Source organism: Dipodomys spectabilis, unplaced genomic scaffold (genome assembly GCF_019054845.1).
Source record: "Dipodomys spectabilis isolate Male_0828 unplaced genomic scaffold, ASM1905484v1 ptg000189l, whole genome shotgun sequence".
Lineage (NCBI taxonomy): Eukaryota > Metazoa > Chordata > Mammalia > Rodentia > Heteromyidae > Dipodomys > Dipodomys spectabilis.
Genome location: NW_024870866.1, coordinates 298,127 through 319,463, shown reverse-complemented (window position 1 = coordinate 319,463; position 21,337 = coordinate 298,127). Strand labels below are relative to the sequence as shown.

Genomic DNA, 21,337 nt, shown 5'->3' with positions numbered 1-21,337 from the left:
TAAATGTTGTCATGTACTAAAAACCCAAAAGCCCAGAGAGCAGCTCCTGAAGCTGTCCTGGCACTATCAATTGTTACACATTCTGCTTCAAATCTTCTCTTTTCAAGAGCATTTGGCTGCTATTATTTTGGAATTATGGTTAATATTTATTTGACTGCTATTTTTAAATAGCAAGATTGGGTGGTGCCACCCAATCCTGGTTCTCTTTTTCTAACTTTTTTGTGTCTTATCTATTTCTGAAAGAAACACATCTATTTGAATGACCTTAACTGCTTATTGAAGAATAAGTGTGGAGAGGAAAAGAAGAAAAAGGATGTCTCTGTGTGTATGTTATGTTAAAAATGTACCTATAAAACTAGAAGTCAAGCAGTACTAAGGTGGAATAAACCTTACTTATTAACTATTTCCTGATTACTGGATTCACTTGCAAAAGAATACTTTCCTCTGTGTGGAAGCACTTAGTGGCATATTTGATTATATATTCAAGGATTACAAAGCTTCTTGATTTCCTGTAGGAGGGCCATACCACTATATCAAATAAGCTTCACATTAAAGCCAAAATGGTGCTGTCCCAGGGACAATGAGATGAACTAAATCGAGCTATAGCAGATTATCTTCTTTCAAATGGCTATGAAGAGGCATATTCGGTTTTTTAAAAGGAAGCTAAATTAGATATGAATGAAGAATTAGATACAAAGAGTGTTGGCCTTTTGAGAAAAAAATGGACATCTGTTATTATATTACAAAAAAAGGTTATGGAATTAGAATCAAATCTAAATGAAGCAACAGAAGTATTTATGTCAAGTGGTCCTCTTGGTCAGAAACGAGATCCAAAAGAATGGATTCCCCATCCACCAGAGAAATATGCATTGAGTGGTCACTGGAGTCATTTTCCATGCTGTGTTCAGTGTCATGGTCTCTGCTTCAGAGGATGGTATAATTATGGTGTGGGATTGTGAGACTGGAGATTCTGAATGAACTCTTAAGGGACATACAGATTCTTTACACGATATTTCCTTTGACCACAGTGACAAGCTTCTGGCTTCCTGTTCTGCAGATATGACCATTAAACTATGGGATTTTCAGGGATTTGAATGCATCAGAACCATGCATGGCCATGACCACAATGTCTCTTCAGTAGCCATCATGCCTAATGGAGATCATATAGTGTCTGCTTCACGGGATAAAACTATGAAAATGTGGGAAGTGCAAACTGGCTACTGTGTGAAGACATTTACAGGACACAGAGAATGGGTGGGTATGGTATAGCCAAATCAGGATGGCACTCTGATAGCTAGCTGTTTCAATGACCAGACTGGTCGTGTGTGGGTCGTAGCAACAAAGGAGTGCAAAGCAGAGCTCTGAGAACATGAGCATGTGGTGAAATGAATTTCCTAGACTCCAGAAAGTTCATATTCTTCCATCTCTGAAGCAACAGGATCTGAGACTAAAAAAAGTGGCAATCCTGGACCATTCTTGCTATCTGGATCCAGAGACAAAACTATTAAGATGTGGGATGTCAGTACTGGCATGTGCCTTATGACTCTTTGGGTCATGATAACTGGGTACGTGGAGTTCTGTTCCATTCTAGGGGAAATTTTATTTTGAGTTGTGCTGATGACAAGACCCTACGTGTATGGGATTACAAGAATAAGCGATGGATGAAAACTCTCATTGCGCATCAACACTTTGTTACCTCTTGGATTTCCACAAGACGGCCTTCTATGTGGTGACTGGCAGTGTAGATCAAACAGTAAAGGTGTGGTAGTGCCGTTGATTGAGTCTTATTTGGCCCCTCCTCCCTTTTCCCTCTGGATGCACTCTGAGGATACCATCGTCCCACATTGAGCTCTGTTTAAATAAATATTCTCCTTTCATGTAAAAAATGTACATATAACTAGTTATCTTAAAATAATCTATTTTTAATTATGCTTAGATTTTGACAAAATTTAGCCTCTCAACAAGCAATGTTGATGCAGTCTTATTTCATGCCTGCCATAAGCACTCAACAAATTAGTATTTCTTTAAAAATTATTTTTAAAAAATTTTAAAAATTACGATTTATTTAAAAAACTTTTTTTTTAAAATTAGCCAAGGCAAGTGGTTTATTAGATATTTATAGTCATCTTCAGACACTGTGATGGAAGCTAGACAGGGAAAAATAATCATGATTTTATTCTTCCTCGACACACTGATTTACTTCACCTATTTTTGAAAGAATGAAATTCTTGCTTTGAAGACTTTAGCTTGATATTTGCAATGTGTCATTCTTCCTTTATTAATAGGAGAATTTGGAGAAAGATGAAAATTCACACTAGAAAAAGCAGAAGAGGAAAAGACAAGGAAAAATCTAGACATTTTATTCTTCCTCATCTCAATCACAAGGTCTGGATAATCATTGGGGATATTAGATACAGTGCTCTAGAGTGATTAAACACATCAATAGAAAAAATAATCCCACAAGTGATCAAATGGTGAATGCTTATTTATAAAAAATGTAATAGCCTCATACACGAAATGTTATCTATTTGTTTAGTTCTTCTTTAATATTTGTTAAATTCTGGTGTGCTATATTCAACTATCTTAAAGGTATACAAGGATGGTAAGAAACACACATTTTAATATCATATTCTAATATTAGCTTAGTTCTTGCTGTATTATATGTATGTGGCTGTATTTGAGTTTTGCCTCAATTTCACATGTTATATTCTTCCAGTATTTAATTTGAAAGAAGGCTCCCTCTGGAGACATGCTATTTTATAGCTAAGGGAAAACAAGTCAGCTGTTAGACACAAACAATGAGATAGAATTCTTCTCCTAGAAATAGTCTTTCACAACTTCTAGCTCATTTTTGTAAGCTGAAGTAAGTCATATGACCCATCTTGACATTGCAGAGCAGAGGTAAATCTCACCTACAGGGAGCTGATGCAGGACATAATGTAATATGCCAAGATATGCACCACTTGAGATAAAGATGAAAACAAAGAGAACTATAATACGATCAATCATACTTGCCATCACATGTCTCTGAAGGAAGGAAGCTATTATGTACTTTTTTTTCTGAAACTACTGAGATCTTCAAATCATGTCTTTTATGCTTGGATGTTACAGGAATTAGAGAACATTTTGATACTGAGAGAGCATAAAACCTCAGAGAAAGCTGGAGTAATCATTTCAATACTAAATTTTGTTCTGCTAGGAAAATAAACCATTTTATAGACAATCCTTTATTCTTTCTTACCTAGTATCTCTTTTTTTAGAAATAGATTTTGTTAATATATGTGACTATCCAACAGACTAAATGCCTTCATTTAATCTGCATCTGATGCAGATAGCATAATCAATTAGATGTAAATGGAAGTTCATCAGTAGCACTTTATAAAAATCCAAAATTGTGGACAGAAGCCAATATACATATTTTTCCACCATAACCTTCCTCATCCTCCTTCTTCATTCCTAGAAAACACACCCAACCAATAAAAAGGCTTAGATATTTGGTTCTTGACCTTGAAAGTGGAAGCAGAATGTCATGCATGTCAGAGATGACTGTTAATATCACATGCAAGAGCCCTAAGAATCCCACACAACTTAACACTGTACTTCCTTAGTGATGTGATAGGAACGTAAGCCTTACTGGACTTAGTATTTTTTCCATTTCTTTTCTACCACCTGCCCCAAATTATAATACATAGTAATGGAATGAAAAAGTAATGACATCTTAAGAAAGTCATTTAGGGCTTTGGGAATATGGCATCATGGTACATTGATTGCCTAGCATGAATGACACCCTGGGTTAAATTCCTCAGTACCAAATTAACAGAAAAAACAACACTGGAAGTGGTGCTGTGGCTCAAGTGGTAGAATGCTAGCCTTGAGCAAAGAAAAAAAAACTCAGGAACATTTCTTTGACCCTGAGTTCAAGCCCCAAGACTGCCAAAAGTCATTTAGATAGTAATTGCAAAATAAAGAACCCATACTTAAAATATATAATTACTCTTTCCATAATGATAGCTGACAAGAGCCCTTAATTCATCTACTTTACTTATAATAGAATACTGTGTCGAAAAAAAAAAGTTTAGCTAATAGGTCACGAAAATTATTGCCAGGAATGTGCTTAGACATCAGGTGAAGTTTATTCCTGTAAATTCAATGCTTCCAGGCTTTTTGTGGTCACTTGTATTCAAAATGGGATACGTAGTCTAAGTGAGATTTGGAAATATTTTTGGTATGTCATGGCACAAAAAAGCCAGAGGCTAATTAATATTAGATTTATAATAAACTTCATCTAGTTTTCCATGGTTCAAAACAGAAATCTTGATACAGTTGATGTCACTTGGTTTTCATATTATCTCAGTTCAAATCCAACCAAGGCAAGAGAGTCTGTCAAATTTTTGTCTGTAATTAAACATCAAAAGGGCCAGAAGTGGATTTTTGGCTCCAGAAGTAGAGTAATGGTTTGGGGGGCAGTTGGACAGGGAAGACACTATTGTTCAGGGACATTGTCCAGCCTCTGAGTTCAAGCCCCAGAATCAGCAAACACTAAACAACAAGCAATCATGAAAAAAAACCCAGAACATATTTCTTTGAGATCATCCTTAAAGTACTGAAAACAGTTTAATTCTATGGAAACCCATACTGTTTTTTTCTGATCAACTGATTTTTTTAATTGTGAAAATACCATACAGAGGGGTTACAATTACATGGGAAAGATATTGAGTGCATTTCTTATCAAGCATTATCTCCTTCTCCTTTGTTTCCCCTTCCCATCCCTTCCCTTGTCCCACCCCCAACCCCCTATCCAAAAGTTGTAAAGTTCATTTATTGACATAACGACTTCTATATCTCATGTTTGCAATAGGCCTACCTGTATTCTTATTTAAATGATATGTTATTCCCTTTCCCTTCCAAAAATTATACCAACATCAAATATAATGAAAACAGGCGTTATTCCATGGTGAAGGGAAATACAAAGCAACAAAGAAATCAACTTATAAATATGTTAGAAACATTCATAAGAAAAACCATTTGAATCCTTATCTTGGCATTATCTGCTTGCTCTTGAATTTCCCTTTGGCTTAATTTGAGTGATTTTTTCATATCTGCATGAAGCTCCCTGTGTCTCTGGGACCCCCGGTGGCCCCCACAGGGTCGTCACAATCGGGGGTCTGACACTGGTACCTCAGGTGTCTTTTGCGTGGGTGATCTGCATGCAGCTCCCTGTGTCTCTGGGATCCCAGCAGCCCCCGCTGGGTCGTGGCAATCAGTGGGTCTGACACTGGTAACTCAGGCGGCTTCTGCACAAACTGCAGACAGCTCCCTTTGTCTCACTGCTGGTGCCCGGCAGCTTTGGTGGGATGGAGCCTCTTTTTTTTTTTTTTTGCAGTGTGTGTGGGGCACAGGCTTGAGTCTCCAGGTCCCCAGACATGGGTAGAGGTAGACAGTGGACCAGAAACTCTGGTGGGCAGCCTGGAAGAGGCAGCTGGATTTTTGTTGCTGTTGCCCATCTTGTTCACTGGGCCCCCAACCTGGGTCAAGCACTTAGTAGGTAGTGAAGGCACAGAGAGGCGTGGGGGGGGTGCCCTTAGGGAGGGAAGGGCTGTAGCACCAAGAACCTATCCCCCTTTCGCATCATGAGGCCTAGTGGGGGATGGAGCCTCTTTACTCAGATGGAGAGTGAGGGGTGGGTAGGATCTTCCTGGAGACTCCCAGCTGGTAGGTTTCTCTGTTTGTGGTGATCAGCGGGTCTGCAAACTGGTACCTCAGGCGGCTTCTGCGCTGGTAATCTGCAGGCAGCCCTGTGTCTCTGGGACTCCCTGGGCTGGCTTGCCATGGCTTGGCATGCTGTCGCTAGGCCAGTGAAGGTTGGGGGAGGGATCTTCACTCTTCTCTTGTTCTGAAATTCTTCTTTTCCTCTCTTTCTTTTTTGTTATTTTCCACCTCCTGTTTTTCTCTGAGTGTTCGTCTTTTTGTTGTTGTTGGTCTCTTAGGGAGATTAAGTGTTGGAACTCGAACTATCTTTTTGGTTGGGGAGAGCTGTGGCGTTTCCCTACTGCCCCATCGCCATCTTGGTCCCCCCTCCTGGATATTACCTTTTTAAAAAGTGAACCCTATTTGGCTTCTAATTTGATTTAATTACTCCTTCTTTCTCAGAGGGTCATCAACTTGAAAGTTATGAAGCTATACAATATTTTGACAATATACTTGCCATTATTTTGAAAAAAAAATATTTTAATATTGTCTCATAGTAAAACAGAAAGCAAGTCAATTCTATGGAAATTCTTAACTTTTAAAGCTGAATAATTGTTAAGAGGACAGGATATATATGTTCTTCATAATTCTAAGATGACTAATTACTCATTTTCAAATTCTGAACATGCCATAACAGAGACATTCCAAACAGTACTTGTTTGCAATTTATTTAATTCTTCAATAGACACAGTTTCCAATGGGGCATTACATATTGAAAATTCAACAGAAAAAATAGCCACATTCTGGTAGTGGATAAGACTATGAAGTATCTATAATAATTAATTCCTTAAGAGTAAACATTTGTTCATCAGAGTATGCTATTATTTCCATGACAATCAATCCCAAGGTTTTATGCCATAAAGTCATCCTAGCCAATAGTTTCCAACTTCTATGGTGCACCTTAAAATTCCCTAAATTCACAACATGACTAACTTATAAGTATTGTGAGAAAACACTACACTTCTGCTAATGTGATGCTCTTCCTATTATGGAAAAAGACTACACTAAACTTTACTGCATCATTTCCCCCATTGGTATTCTTGAGATCAGAACAGTTGCAAATATTATTTATACTTATCTTTTTATTTATCATAGATATTCAGGAGGCAAAGATCTGAAGGTTTTGGTTCATAGCCCACCCAGGCAGGAAGGTTCAATAGATCCTTATATCCAATAAACTGCTCAGGAAAAGCCAGAGTCAAGTGGCTCTGGGGTTCAAGTGGTAGAGCGGTAGCATTGAACAAAAACAGTCTCAGGTACAGTGCCCAGGTTCAGAGTTCAAGCTCCAGGACAAACCAAACAACACAAACAAAATAAAAACAAACATAAACCTAGCATTTTTCTCATTGTATAAGGAGATACGTAATTAAGGAAATTTCTTTCTGTGTTATGTATAGGTAGAAGAAAAAAGATGACACATAATTACTGTTTTCATACTATGTTATACCAAAGTCTAAAAAAAATTCTTTTTCTAAATTTATAAATTAATATCCATTTGTTGGCAACTGTCTAGATTATTCACATTTTCATGTTATACATGAACTTTTGGAATTATCTACTGAATAATTTCTAAATATATCTCACTTGAAAGAATATTTTAGGCAAATAAAATGCCGGAATCATTTGTGAATTTGTAAATTAAATCTTCTACTTAGAAATAATTTTGTAGTATCTTATATAATATGAAATTACAAACAAAATATTTATTTTAAATCCAAATTCTAATTTAGCCAGGTCTAAAAAGTCCTACATTAGATGAAGTTTGCAATTTTTCCAGTTGTAAGCTTTTGGAATCCTTCATCCTTCCTTTGGAATCCCATAGAATGATGCTTAAATTTTTAAATTTTTTGGTTGGGAATCATGAGCTATTTTGCCTCTAGGAATGTTCTGAAATTAAGAGAGCATTTAACACATAACTGAGGAGTATATATGAGTTGCAATGACAAAATTAGCTCAAACTTCCAACTGTGTATCCCTTTCTTGTTTTTTGGTTTGTTTTGAGACAAAATTATACTACCCGGTCCAGGGAAGGTATCGCTACATAATTCCACTCTCTAATATCCTGTCTTAGTCTGAGTGCTAGAATTCTAGGCTTGTATAAAATTGTCCTGCCCAAGTTGTTTGGTTTATTTTATCTGGATACAGACTCACAATTCTGAAATTCTCTGATAATATTTTCCAATAGACTGATGGCTCAAACTTTTTATGTACTATTTTCAAAGATGTTCTAATATTTGAAACAGGATATGAACATTTTAAGATGCACTTGTAGGGGTCTCTGATTGATTCCTCCATGGATTGATCCCTTTAATAATGATTACTTGACTTTCTTACTATCTGGTCCCTACCTATACAATATTCTCAAGTTCATTTTAGGACTTTCTAATATTAAAAATTATTACTTGATTCTAGTCTTACACAGGACACATTTTCTACTATTTTCTAACTTTTCTATACATTCTGAGAGTTGTTTCATATGTGTGTTTGCACACATTAGTTCCTCCGTGTGTATGTGCATGGTTGTATGTATGTATGCAAAAACCTCAAGCTCTTATTCAGCCATCAGGCTCATAAATAGTATTCCATCACTTGAGCTATTCTTCCAATTCAGCTTTTGGCTGGTTAATGATAGATAGTGTCTCAAAGACCGTTCTGCCCACACTGGATGCACAGCCTCCTTTACATTCTTAGGCTTTATTTTTCCAGGAATATCAACTTTTAAACTAGAAACATTTTTGTAAGTGTAAAGTCTAACCTGTAGCCCAGATTTTTAACTCAAGGATTCATATAAAGATAGATGCACATACATTTTGCATATCCCAAGTGTACTCTGTTAGAAATGTGATCTTAAGCCAGGTGCAGATGGCTCAAGCCTATAATCCTATTGACTCAGGAGGCTGAGATCTGGGAATTGCAGTTCAAATTCAGCATGAGTAGGAAAGTTTCTGAGGCACTTATCTCCAATTAACGACCAGAAAAATGGAAGTGGCTCTGTGGCTGAAGTGATAGAACACTAGCCTTGAGCAGAAGAGAGGAGGGACAGTGCCCAGACCCAGAGTGCAAGCCCCACTACAACAAAAAAGAAAAAAGAAAGAAAAAGAAATGTGTTCATTGCTAGTATAATTCCCACTCTCTCAACATGGACTCTTTTCCAGTTAAGTCCATGCTCTTATATCTGACTTGCTTTGGAGCCAGAATTATTCTTCCATTCTACTTTTTACAAATTTTCATGATTAGCTTCCATGATTTAGAGCTGGTAGATGGAAGAGAGTAGTAATGCTTAGTAGTAATGCTTTCTCTACATCACTCCAATAGATCTATATGCTGGCCTTGGATTTGTAGTTTCAAAGTTGTCTTATCTTCAGAGTCTTCTATAATGTATTGAACCATTATAGTTAAACACAGAACTTCTCTTTCTTCTATTATTCTTATTGTTTTTTCTACTGTTAACTTATGTACACTTGGGAAATAATGCATAATACACACACTCACAAAAACAATATTTCTGAGAACTTTCTTCACACATAAAATTGGTCTTAATTTAGGGAGCACTTAGGAAATTTGAATTTGATGTACTCCAAGATAATGATTTTTTCATATTTTGATTGCAAAAATGGTGTACAAATGGGTTAGAGTTACATAAGTAAATTAAGGAATACATTATCTATGGAGCATTGTTACGACCTCTTTTGTTTTTCCCCTGCTAACCCTTTTCTCTCTACCTCCCCAATTCTGTATAAAAATATGAAAAAATCATAATCTTGGAGTATATCAAGTTCAAATTCCCTAAGTGCTCCGCTCTACAAGTTGCAAAGTTCGTTCTCTACATAATATATTGTACATCTCATTGTTACAATGGGTCACACTGTATCCTCGTTTCAGCATTTTATTTCCCTTCTCCTTGCCACATTAGAAAAATATATAGGCAAGTTTGCAGGCCACCGATATCAAATACAGTGAAAACAGGGGTGATACCATGGATGAAGAAAATAGAAAAGAAACAAAATAGCACATAATACATATTAGATACATTAAAAAATAGAAAGAAAGAAAAAGCAAGTTGTGTCCCTATCTTGGGGTTCGTTTCACATAGCATCAACTTAAATGATCATATGTACATGCATAAATTCCATATTTTCTCTTTACTAAGCTCTCTCTGAAACGCATGTTACCTCATGCCCAAAGATGTCTTTGTGCTATTTCAATGATGCCAGAAAACGTTCATTTTATCTCAAGCAGCACCATAGTTTGTTACTGGAAGGAACTGTTACTGCAAGTGGAAACTAATCCCAAGACAGGAATTGAACTTAGAGTAATGACAAAGTTCAAGTTAATTTGTGCTGTCCTTTTTAGTGTACAAGCAAAGAATCCAAGGCTTGAAGGAACCTCTGTCCCTGACTTGTTCGAGTGTGTTCTATACTGACATAAAACCAAGTCTTTATGTAGAAAAATGAACTTTACAACTTTGATGGGGGGGAAAGGGGGAAGGAAGATTCGGTGGGGATGGGGGGAGGATGGAAAGGGATGGGAAGGGGAAACAAAGTAGGAGGCTACAATGCTCGATAAGAAATGTACTTATTATCTTGCACATGTAATTGTAACCCCTCTGTACAGTATTTTCACAATAAAAAAACTTGTCTGTAAACTTCTAGTTGAGAGTATTACAAAAGAAAATAAAATGTCATTTGAAGTCTAGCATAGAAAAAAGGAAATAACTTTGTTTTCAAAAGTGTTCCACTGGAAAGGAACAAAGACATGGAAGTTTTAAAATGTCTTATTCATGGATATTTCAGTCCTGAGATGATTCTCTTGTGGCAGGAGTCAGTTATCAATTCCTTTAGTTTGGTCCTGAGTTCTCCATGGCAATAAGGATTGAAAAGAGCAGGATCCAGTGAGTATGATCAGCAAAAGCAGCCTCTTCCTTCTCAAACCAGTCCTTTAAGGATGGTCCCAAAGGAATATGTGGGTTTTTTTGTTTGTTTGTTTAGTTTTTGCTCAGAGGCAGGTCCCTGAACATTTGTCTTTACTGCCCACTTGCACCCAAGCTAGTATTCTACTGTTTCATCCAAAACTACACTTCAGATTTATTTGGAGTTTAATTACAGATAAGAGTTTGACAGACTCTCTTGCCTGATTGACTGTAAACTAATATAATAAGAAAGCCAAGAGACATCAACTGTATGTACTTCTCTTTTGAAACAAGAAATATTAGGTGAAGTTTATTATAAGGCTAATATTTGGCAATTTTTAAAAGAAGAGAGTATGTCCAGCAAAGAAGCCATAAGTCAAATAACTCAGCAAAAGTAAGTGCACTGAATCATTTTGCAATTATTTTTTCTGTTTGGGAAGATTACTATTGCTTTCATTGTTCATTTTGGGGAAACTTAAAGTCATATTTGCAAATTTTTTTTGGTCGTGGGGCTTGCACTCTGATCCAGGGTGCTGTTCCTCAGCTCCTATTGTCTGTGTCTAACAGCTGATTTGTTTTCCCTTAGCTATAATAATGGCATATTGCCAGAGGGAGCCTTCTTTGAACTTATAAACTGGAAGAATATAGCATGTGATAATGAGGCAAAACTCAAATACAGCCACATACATATAACATAGCAAGAACTAAGCTAATATTAGAATATGACATTAAGACGTTAGTTTCTTACCATTCTTGAATACCTTTATGATAGTTGACTATAGCACACCAGAATTTAACAAATACCAAAACAAGAACTACACAAATAGATAACATTTCCTGTTGGAAGCTATTACATTTTTTTATACATAAACATTCTCCATGAGATCACTTGTGGAGTTATCTTTTTCTATAGATGTGTTTAATCACTCTAGAGCACTGTATCTAATATGCACAGACCTTGTGATTGAGATGAGGAAGAACAAAATATCTAGATTTTTCTCTTTTCTTCTTCTCCTTTTTCTAGTGTGAATTCACATCCTTTTTCAAAATTATCCTATTAATAAGAAAAGAATGACACTTTGTGGATATTAGGAATTTCATTCTTTCAGAAATAGATGAAAATATCAGAATGGCTCAAGGAAGAGTATAAACATGATATTTTTCCCTTCTGGTTTCCAACATAGAGTCTGAACATGACTCTAAATATCAAATAAACCATTTGAATGGTTATTTTTTTAAATATAGTTTTTATACTAAATAATAATTTTAAAATTAATTTTTTTTTTTTACTAAATACTAATTGCTTGTTTGCTTTTGGGAGGCATGGAATAAGACTGCATTAACACTGTGTGAGTTGATAGGCTAAATTTTATCAGAATCTAAACATAATGAAAAATAGATGATTTTAAGATAAATAGCTTGTAGGTATATTTTTAACGTGACATACACACAGAGACATCTTTTTTCTTCTTTTCCTCTCCACATAGATTCAACTTCACTAAGCAATGCATGTCATATTAATAGCTGTGTTTCTTTCATAAATAGGTTAGACATAAAAGAAAAAAGAGAACCAGCATTGGGGGTAGATTCTTTAAAAAATCAGTCAAATAAATACTACCCCTAATTCCAAAATAGTAACAATCAAATGCTCTTGAAAAGAAAAGGTATTAATGAGAATGTATATGGGAAGGGATGGGAAGGGGAAACAAAGAGTAGGCAACAATGCTTCATAAGAAATGTATTTGTGGGGCAAGGAAAGTCGCTCAGTGGTAGAGCGCTTGCCTTGCATGCATGAGGCCCTGGGTTCGATTTCTCAGCACCACATAAGCAAAAAGAAAAAGGCCGGAAGTGGCACTGTGTCTCAAGTGGTAGAGCGCTAGCCTTGAGCTGAAGAGCGCTGAGGAACAGTGCCTAGGCCCAAAGTTTAGGCCCCACCACCGGACCCCCCCCCAAAAAAAAACAAATGTACTCGTTATCTTGCCCATGTAATTGTAACTCCTCTGTACGGTATTTTCACAATTTAAAAAAGAAAAGGGATAGTGCGAGAACAGCTTCAGGCGCTGCTTTCTGGTATTTAGAATTTCTAGTACATGACAAATGTTTTAATCAAGATTAATTGCTGTCAGGGGTTAAATTGTATTCTAGTTATATTTCATTGAAGAAATATGTTGTTCAAAATTAGTAAAAATACAGCAGGCTACAGTAGAAAGAATGCCACACACTCAATGTGGTAGGAAGTAAAATACCTTCCAAAAATATTTATCGTCCGCAATTATCTAATCCCTCAAATGTAGATTTGCTGTGTGTGTGTGTGTGTGTGTGTGTGTGTGTGTGTGTGTGTGTGTGTGTGTGTTTGTAAAATAATCACTTTTCATTACCCAAGGAACACAAATTTGAATAATTATCAGATGGAGGAAGTATACTTACATGGGCACTTGAAAGTCCCATCTCTATTTGGAAAAGGACATGATTAGGTAAGAACCATCTGAAAGAGGTAAAGATGCTACTTTAGAAGATAAAGGAAAAGACAACAACCCAGATTCTTAATTTCTGGAAAACAAAACAGAAAGTAAATGCCTTTTCCACTGGAATCATCTGAAAAATATTTCAGCTCTATAGGTGGCTCGCTTTTAATCTGGCAAGACTTTTTTTTTATTTCTGTCCTTTAGAAATGTAAAATGATAAATATGGATTATTCAAGCCAATTAACTTGTAAAATTTGTTACAGAAGATTTGATTTAGTAACCTAACTCAAATACAGCGTTTTCCTTATGCAGCTACAGAGACACCACATGCCCTAGTTTCTGAGAATAAGAAAAAGTTGCCATTGGCATTGTACACACGTATAATGCACATACTACTAAGGGGCCTGCATTAATGAAGTCTTGAAATTCTAAATAATATTAAATAAGAAGCTCCTTAGCTTTATTTTCACATTTGTGGATTCCTGGATACCAAGTTATGTGGAAGGTTAGGGTAAGAATATGGAAATGAAATATGTCTCTGAATATTATAAAGGTAAGTTATGTCATTTTGAGTTACAATTTCTAAAGTAATAAAAAAGTAAGGTAAAACAGGAAGAGAAATTCAATTTTATACCCTTCCTAAGTTTCCAACACAAATTAGAGAATCCAGTAAAGATAGAGCAATCCCAGGATTGTATAGGATGTTATAGGCTCACTTTATGGTGAAAAAGAAGATAACAAAAATGGGTCCCGTGAAACAATGGGAAACAAAATTTACACGTACAGATTGTGATATAGCGAGAAAATAGTTTCCCCTATGCGAAGTCTTTGATATTTTAGGTTTGTTTACACAGCAACTTTCCTCTCTTAGGAAATGACTCTTTATTAATACTCAAGGGTTTTCAGCTTATAACCCATCAATAAATAATGCTTCTGAATGTAAACAAGCATGATACTAAGAATAACCAAGGCTACTTCCGTTGCTTTAACTGATACACAAAAACGGTCTTGGGGAATATTCAAACAATCTTGAACTTTTTCATACCTTTCCTCTTCTCCAACACAAGAAGTCCTAGTCACGATATGTAAAACATTAATAAAAAATTTTTGTATGTTTTATTGTTCACACTAAACAAATACACTTCCTCTTTACAAGCCTGACTTTTAAAGAGTCAGAGCCTCACAATTATTATATAGACAAAATTTTACTGCTTTGGCTTTGGTGTTTTCCTGCTTTTGGGTGTTGCTCTCTATAATTTTGGCAACTACATAGAAACACAAGATAAGTCCATTATGCTTACGTTGAATTGTTCAAGGTCAAGCTGTCTACAAAAAAGTTTTTTGTTTCCTTTTTCACTGTTAATTAAAGTTTAATTATTTCTCTTTAAATGATAACAAAAACATAATAACTTAACGTACATTCTCATTTGAATACATGAAAAAAGGAGTGTCTGGATTGCTTTTTTTAATAGTTTTCAAGTATTTTCCTTGGCTATTTTCATTATTACCTTTGTATCGGTTTTCTACTCAGGAACATAAGGTTGTACAAAAAGATCTGCTTAAGATATAGGATGTTAGGCAGAAAAAGACAGATGTATAATTAAAGATTTTCATCTTTTAAGAGACTGAAAATCTCAGAGGACACTTTGCTATTACTGGCATAGTTAAGATGACTTGAAAGTTTTGTTTCATATATTAGTGAAATGCATGTAAAATGTTACAGTTGTTCCAAACAATGATTATGGCTTATACTTTTCTGCTCCAATGAGATGAAACCTCTGACAAGGTTGGAGGGTTAGGTTAGAAGGGTTAATATTAGAAAGCCAAGGGAGATTCCTAAAACAGCATTTCCTATCAGTTAATTATATTATGGCGTATAAGTATATAAACATATAAATATGAATTGAGTGAGAAATGTGTGATTTACACAACTGATTCAATGACAACTAAAACTAGATACACTTCTCTATATTTATATGAACTACTGTATCTAGTGAGGATTTAAAAATATTTAGAATATAAATTTTAACATTTATGTCAAAAAATTTGTTTATTTTTAACTGTTCATTTTTATTTTTTGTTGCTTATGGGGCATGAATTCTGGGCCTGGACACTGTCCCTCAGCTCTTCAGCTCAAGATTAGTGCTCTAACCCTTGAGCCACTGCCAGGTTTCTGGTGGCTCATTGGAGATAAGAATCTCACAGAGTTTCCTGCCTAGGCTGGCTTTAAATGATGATTCTCACCTCTCAGCTTCCTTAGTAGCTAGGCTTATAAGAATAACCTGGCGCCTTGCTACACAATTATTTTTTACATATTTACGAAATATTGAGTAGTAATCCCATTTATTTATGTTTTGTAATGATCAAGCTATACCATATCCATTAATTTCTTCATGTAACATTTATTTTTGTAAGAATGCTCAAAAACTTATCTTCTGGCTGTGATGAAATATCTATTCTTTTTTTTTGTCGTTTGTGGGCCTTGAACTCTGGGCCTTGGCACTGTCCTTCAGCTATTCAGCTCAAGGCTAGGGCTCTAACATTTGAGCCACATCACCACTTCCAAAATATCTATTCTTAACTATAATCGCTTTGCTTCTTGTGGTATACAATTAATATATTTAATTTTATTCATGGAAGTCTGCCAATTAAAATTATATAAAACAAGAAATGTAAAGTGAAAGAAATTCATGGTTCCATTACTTCTTTAAGGAAACACATATGTATTATTTTAATTGTATTTCTGTGGGAATATGTAATATTCATTGATTTAACAGTTAAAATTGATAACAGTTACATTATATCAAGTTGATTCAAGTTGTATTTAAAAATTGCACACTTAAAATGAATATACTTCCACATTCTTCTACAACTTAATTAAAATAACAGTAAAGCAAAGCTTGGTATTAGCCGTTCATTTGTAGAATCCTAGAAACGCAGGCGGCTAAGACATGAAGATATTAGTTCAATATCAGTCCAAACAGACAAAAATGTGAAAACTTATCTCCAATTATCCAGCAAGAAGGAGAAGGTGAGGATCTGGCTCAAGGAATAGAGTGTCATCAGCCATGAGCAAAAAATACACGGGAGACCTTTGAATATTCAGATCAAGCCCTAAAAATGGCATATACACATAAGACAACAACAACAAAATTACTATGAATGTCTATAAGGAAGAACAAAAAGTAGGAAGGACCATGAGAAATGTGTAAACATCTGGAAGAGAGAAATCATTTGACAGAATTTTGGTTCATGAAAGGGAAATTTCGCAGTCTCAATTGTACAATCTCATTGTACTCATTCGGGTTGAAATCTGGCTATTGGGTAACGTGAAAAAGTAGATGGGATTACCTGACATAGCAGACATTGCCAGTGACTATGCACCATCCCACTCTGCAAAAATTGAAAATCGTTCTTCTTAATTTAAATAAAACCTCATGTTAGAGACTTTTGGTCCACACAGTCTGGGGTGCCTATTTTGAGGCTTCAGATCATCGATTTTGTTTATGTCCACTCCTGTTCTACCCCCTCTTCCCTTGGGCAGCTATAACTTACATAAATGGCAGAAAGACAAGGCTTTCAACTAGACTCACATGCCTTAACCCCTCCCTTTCTCCAGCTACAACTCATTTCACGAACTATCTATATATTAGTATTAGTTGTTTTATTTCTAATCCCCACCAAAAAAGTCTTATATTCATGTAAACCCACTATAAATAACCTAGTTAGAAAAGGGAGTAAGGGTTTATCATTGGCTGAGGCTCTCATCTGTATGTTTGCTCCGTAATTAATCTGCGCTATAATATCTTTTTTTTCATTATGGCTTTTGAGCCCTTGTGTTTCCCCTCCCTAACGCTTCCTGTAACATTCTCAATGTATCTGGACTCACATTGAGGTCTTCCATCCATTTGGAGTTGATTCTGGTACAGGGGGGATATATAAGGATCTAGCTTCATTTCTCTTTGTACAGCCAATTCTATCAGAACAATTTTTTTGTGGAGGTTGTCTTTCTTCCATCTTGCATTTCTGGCTCTCTTATCAAAGATTATATGCCTATACGAGTGGGTTAATTTCTGGGTCTTCAATTATGTTGTATTGATGGAATTCTGTGTTTCCATTGGAAAGAATGACATATCCCCATTCCTGAGGAAATGGAAAGACTTGAAAAATGATAGTGAGTGAAATAAGCCAGATTCAATTAAATACATGCTGCTTTGCATATAGCAAAACCTTTTACAATAACATATAATGAAATATTGAAATGCCTATTGAGGACGGTATACAATTATATACATGCATACAAAACAATATGCTCTATTCATGAGAAAAATTTACATGGACTTACTTTGGAAACACTAATATTACATGGGAGATGTGAATACAATAGACTACATTTTCTAATTATATGAGCTTTCTAAAATTGGCACATCTTTAGAGGTAGAATATGAAATAATAGTTACTTAAGGGGAGGGAAGGTTGAAATGATGAGAGGAAGTGACTACTAATAAATATTGGAGTATTTTGAGAGTGTAGGGGTGTTCTTGAAGTGAAGGTGATGTTTATACTCCAACTCTTAAACAAAAAACTAAATCTGTGGTCTCAATTTAGGCTCAAGCTATGTGGATGAAATTGTTAAAAGAGGGACGATTAAGAAGGATATTGGCATTTATTAAGAGTGACATTATGTTAAAGTCTTTGTACATTCAAGAACTTTAACTGTGTATTGATTAAAAACTACCTTTCCTTGTTTCTAAAAAAAAGAATCATTGTACTTTATCTAAGAATTACAGATTGCATTTGCATTAACCTTAGGAATAATTTTCGAATAGTAGTGGGTGAATCTGAGTGATAATTTAGAATTTAAAATCACAGAATTCTGTAATGCATTTAACTTTAGTATGTTACTGGATAAGTCTATCAATAAAATATGACCTAAGATATATCCTCTGAGTGACTATACATGCCATTGCAAGTCAGTGAATATTCTACAAAGTTATGTAATTTGAGGGATGACATGGGACTGAGAAGGATGAGGGATAATGAACATCAAGATGCATTGGATTGGCCATGGAATGTGACTTAGTGGTAGACTGCTTGCCTTGCATGTGTGCAGCCCTAGGTTTGGTTCTTCATTACTACATAAAGAAAGATGGAATTGGCACTATGACACAGGCTGTAGAGTACTAGCATGAGGAAAAGAAGCTCAAAGACATTGCCAAGGCCCTGAGTTCAAGTCACAGGACTAGCCAAAAAAAAAAAAAAAAAGATGTGTTCTATTAAGCCGGGCACTAGAGTCTCATGCCTATAATCCTAGATATCAGGAGGCTGAGACTTGAGGTTTGAAGCCAGCCCAGGCAGGAACGTCTGTGATATTCTTATTTCCAATTAAATCTAAGAAAAATCTGGAAGTGCTGCTGTGCCTCAAGTGATAGAGTTCTACTGTTCACCCAAAGGTGCTCAGGGACAGTGCCAAGACTGAGTTCAAACCTCAGGAGAGAAAAAAGAAAAAGTATTCACTAAACAATGTTCATAAACTGCTTTTTCAAACAGCAATTTCCACAAAACTACTTAAAGTTAACTAAAAATGTGATTAGAATAAAATATGAATCATTTTAGGAACCAGACATAGCTAGAATAAAAGGGTAGTTTCAGGGGACAAAGTAAATTTTATATGATGAAGTTTGAGTTGAAATTTGTTCTTCAGTCTTCTTACATCTTTTATGAAATTGACAATACTCCCAATTATAGGTCAATTTCCTTGAGGAACAGATAGAATTCTGCTGTCTTTTCATAGCAAACCATAGAGGTGTATTTTTTTACCTCTCATTGAAGTACATTAGATATTTTAAAGTAGATTTTTCCAACTATAATATTAATTTAATCAATCATTTCATTAGGGTGATGTTGGTCAGATTTTTATTTGCAATAAATCTTATCCCTTATAATAAAAAGAGCATGCTGTGTCAGTCTCTTATTAATATGAGACAATACTTTATAAGATTAACTTAAAAGAAGGAAAGGTTAATCTTGGCTTCTGATTTTATACATTTCACTTCATGATTTTATCCTTATTGCTTGGGTTGGTGGTGGCACAATACCCCATGTCAGGAACATGTGATGGAGGATGTGTATTTAGAAAAGCTAGGAAGTAAAGAAGAAGTGGAATAGTGGTAGAGGGAGAAAGAGGAGAAGGGGAAGAGGAAGAAGGAAAAGGAGACAGAGAAGAAAAAGAAGAAGGAGGAGGAAAGGACTTTGATCTTACCATCCTCTTTGATCCCACGTTCTCAGTGACCAAATCTCTATCATTTTGCCCACTTGAAAAGGTTCACCACCTCTTTACGGCAACATAGTGAAAACTATTTATTAATCCCAATCCTTTATGAATTCAGATTAATTTCTAGAGTGGCTGATAGATATTTTCATACAATTGCTATAAATTCTATTCCTAAATATTTACTTGAATTAATAAGAGAAGCTATTATGCATGGAGATAGATTGGTTATAACAACATTGCTGGAGGGATGCATGAAATGTTTTGAATGAAAATACATTTTATTTAACACTTAAGGAAGCTTCAAGAGATTTCATTTTGTGACCTTCAAAAATAACTATTTCATCTAACTCATAATGAATTGAATTTTTCATAATTTTAAGGCATTTTCATTCAAGATTTTATCATCTATAGTGAGGTTCTTTCTTTCTAGTTAAAGGAAAAATAAATACTATCACAATCATTTATTTCTTAATTATTTAATAGAGAGTAAGTATAATATGAATTTCCTGCCATTCAAAAATAAGTTATATTCAAGTCTTTAGGAATAATTTGATAAGTAATGGAATATCTTGATTCAGTTCTCTCATATTGAGATTGATTCTATTTCTAAAAATCAATGTTGACATAAAATACATGAAATTCAGTGATTCTCAAATGATTGGTAATCAAACCTCAGAAATATATGGCCTGTAACTACGATTTTTATATACTCAAAAATATATGAATCTACATTTTTATGTCAAAAAATTTTAGGTTTAAAAGAAGAGAAAATCATGTGACCACAATAGATAATATTTAATTTAATGAAAAATTGTTTCATTCAGCCAGACAGAGCCCTTTGCTCTTAGCTTACAAGAGAAATTTGATTAACGATGTCGTTTTCACTTTTGAATAATAGTGTATTTCAATTCCAAAGATTCTGTCATTTAAACTTTTTTGTGTAATTTTTTCATAAAAATGAAAATTATTTTTCACAGTGCAGGTTCAGGGGTAATAACTAATAACTATCTAAATGTTAATTTGTTAATTTGAGCCTCTAGAATTCAAATAATATGAAATTTATTTTATTCTTAGATATATTATATCTGTGCTGAATATGGATGTCTCAAGCTTTTAATCCTTGCTACTCAAGAAGCTTGGTTCAAAGCCAGCCCTGGCAAAAATGTTTTTGAGCTGCATCTCAATTAATCACACACACACACATCACAATACACACACACACAACACACACACACAACACACACACACACACACACAGAAAGCCATAAGAAGAGTTGGTGCTCAAATGTTAGAGCAATATCTTTGAGTGAAAAAGCTAAGGGATAGGGTCTTGAGTTCAAATCACAAGAACAACACACACAAAAAATATGATGTCTAAATTCTTATTTTTGTTTGAAGAAAAAAACAATATCATGAAAAGTAATATTTGTTACATGTCTTGCAACTTTTGTGAAGTTGTTTTTAGTACAATTTGGCTTAAGATATAACATAGGTTATTAAAATTAATATTAATCCAGTGAATATTTAAAATTATTCATAACACCTTGGAGTACAACAGCTGATAATTTTTCCATAGACATAAGAAATATTCTGAACCAAATAAAGAAAGGAAGAATGAAAGTAAAAAGAAAGAAAGAAGGGAAGAAAGAAAGGAAGGATGGAAGAAAGAAAGAGAGAGGGAGGTAGGGATGGAGGAAAAGAGGGAGAAAAAAGAAGGAAGGAAGGCAGGGAGGAAGAAAGGAAAGAAGGGCAAAGGAAGGAAGGAAGGAAGGAAGGAAGGAAGGGAGGGAGGGAGGGAGGGAGGGAGGGAGGGAGGGAGGGAGGAAGGAAGGAAGGAAGGAAGGAAGGAAGGAAGGAAGGAAGGAAGGAAGGAAGGAAGGAAGGAAGGAAGGAAGGGAAAAACAATTTAATTTATAAAATCTACTATTTAGCCAAACATAA

The 21,337-nt window shown here is 35.1% G+C and overlaps 1 pseudogene; it reads left to right on the top strand.

The window, feature by feature from the left end:
• Positions 1-560: 560 nt before the first annotated feature.
• Positions 561-1,777, top strand: LOC122121526 (annotated as a pseudogene).
• Positions 1,778-21,337: the final 19,560 nt, after the last annotated feature.